The 2,399-nt window shown below is 30.5% G+C and overlaps 1 long non-coding RNA gene across 1 annotated transcript in view; it reads right to left on the bottom strand.

Moving 5' to 3' along the window:
* Positions 1-665: 665 nt before the first annotated feature.
* LOC112212649 overlaps positions 666-2,399 on the bottom strand; it is a 6,900-nt gene continuing 5,166 nt past the window's right edge. Inside the window, exons 2-3 of the long non-coding RNA XR_002946476.2 lie at positions 1,036-1,235; positions 666-933 (exon numbers count right to left, since the gene is read on the bottom strand). This is a non-coding gene — a long non-coding RNA (uncharacterized LOC112212649). The remainder of the gene's footprint in view (positions 934-1,035; positions 1,236-2,399) is intronic.

The following is a 2,399-nucleotide window of genomic DNA, read 5'->3' as shown; positions in this document are numbered from 1 at the left end:
GCTGTATTATAATGAGGTGTGGATTGTAAATGAAGCTTAATGACGCCGACGTCGCAAGGTCATTTTTCAGCGTTTCGCCGTAAAGGAAGAGAACGTGTCGCCAACAGAATGAGTTTCGCTATCGCAATTAATATACCGGATAGGTTTATTTGTTTAACGAACGTGCGTGCTTTCGTTTCGTGATTTGACTGGCTAGTTACCTTTTTATGAGATATCTGAGTTATATGAGATATCTGAAGAGTTTGGAAAAACGCAGAAATATAAAGTAATTGTTGTGTAACGTTTGAAGAATGCTCCGAATTTTACGATAGAGTTTCGAATAATTTTATTTGCGTAGAATTCTGAAGTTTGGGTTTAAGATTTAGATTGCAGATATGTATGTAGTTAGATTGTAGATATCACATGAAATGTACTAGCTCTGACGATTAATCTTTCATATACGTAAATGTTACATGATGAAAATTACATATAACACAAAGATTCTACTGTGAAATTTCGAAATGATACGTAAGATTTCTAGAAAAATTAAAATACTTTTATTATTAACTACAGAAAAAAGATTTGTAAAATTGATGTTACAAAACCCATATTTCATGTTACAACTTACAATCTAAGAGATATTTTCTTCGTTATCTTAGTTTATTTTCAATATATCTTTTTCAGTTTTGCAGTTATAAATTCTTCAAATTCTAGAATATTCCTTTTCGAATTCTATAATGACGAATTATTTGCTGTATGAAATTTCAATGAAACAGGATTAATATTTAAATGTTTCTGTATATCATTCTACATTTCCGCTGTTAATGTTCGAAAGTATGAAGAATACGATGAACACGAAGTGCACGAATTTACGACGAAGACAAAGTTTTTATCAGTACATGTACCTTTTGATGAAAGGAAATGTGGTCAATGTATTCGCATCCGTTACACTTGCTGAAAAAAGGTAAAAAAGGATGATGGTAAACAGCAGCCAGCTGGTTCAATTGGGGTTGAAATTATTTGAATATACGAGTCATTTATCAAACGTGAAATTACCTGGATGAAACTCGTTCTTCGAGTGGGGTAATCTTCTTTCACGGAGCACGTGACAATTCTCGATTCGTGACGAAACGTGTTGGAAGTTGGGAGCACCGAGCAAAATATGTGCCTCGTTTGAAACAGAGCCTTGTCATTTTATTTGAATATTTTTATATCCAGCTCTTACATCCCCTTTTAGGAGACAACTTGGACATACTCTACAGAAACGTATATTTAAGTATTTATTCTTTGTCTTCTATTTATATTCTTCAAGAATGATTTTATTATAAGCAAACAAAGATAATAATGATTAGGCATTACCAAACAATATCTTGAAGTCTGTGCGAAAAATAATATGCATTTAACAATTGTGTCTTAATATCTTTATATCGTCGTGTCTTGTTTTAATACAGTGTCGCTCATGAAAGTTTGCTCAATTTATATTGACTCGATTTATATTTATATGCATAAATATTATATAAATATAAATATAAAATAAATGATAAAGTGTATATAATTTATATATGTATATAAATGGTAAAATATATGAATTAATAGCAAATGAATTGTATTGAAAGAAATGTATTGCAGATTTTTGTGCAATTGTGAGAAATGTAAATGTGCAAAAATGCATAGAATGCACATAAGGGACAAAAATGTATAAAATAACCAAAATACATGCTATAATATTTATTGGCTGAAACAAATCTCTGTCTGGGTCCTATTTCTGTAATGATCTTCATAAAAATATGAATTTGCATAGATATCCGCATCCTACTAGATAGATCAAAAGCAACTTACTATCTCCTTGTAGTTAGACACAATATCTATATCATATGAAATAGTAATTGTTTATTTTAATTGTTTATCATTGGTATGTTAAACTTAAATACGCGACTCATTCAAGTGTTAACATATTTGAAATATTATTTTTAGAATTACTCAGAATAATCCTTCTATCAGTTCGAAAGAACCTTCTCTATTTTATATAGGTACATTGACAAGTAAACGAACTGAAGGTAACTCCTTAAATGACAAAACTGTATGATAACGTTTGACATTTACAGATGCCAGTTCCCTTATTGCATGTTACCTCTCAAAAATAAATTCAAAACAAAAATAATATAAGATTTAACAAAGTATAAAGTCATCTTGAGTCTTTTTGTCATTGCTTTTGTAACTAAATTATATTGCATTAAAAGAAGCAAATGTGCGTATACTTGTGAACGGTAGTATATGTAGCTATCCTTCAAAAAATCGAATACGACTGATCACACATGTTCGACAGATTCACTGGAACAATCGATCATCGGATAGAATAAAGCAAAAGCAAAATACTTAAAATAACTACAGACAGCTCGGAATCGTTGATTCCCCCCCCC

This window comes from Bombus impatiens, unplaced genomic scaffold (assembly GCF_000188095.3).
Source record: "Bombus impatiens unplaced genomic scaffold, BIMP_2.2 scf_0257, whole genome shotgun sequence".
Taxonomy (NCBI): Eukaryota; Metazoa; Arthropoda; class Insecta; order Hymenoptera; family Apidae; genus Bombus; species Bombus impatiens.
Note: the sequence above shows the minus strand (reverse complement) of the source record. Positions and strands in the feature narration are given on the sequence as shown.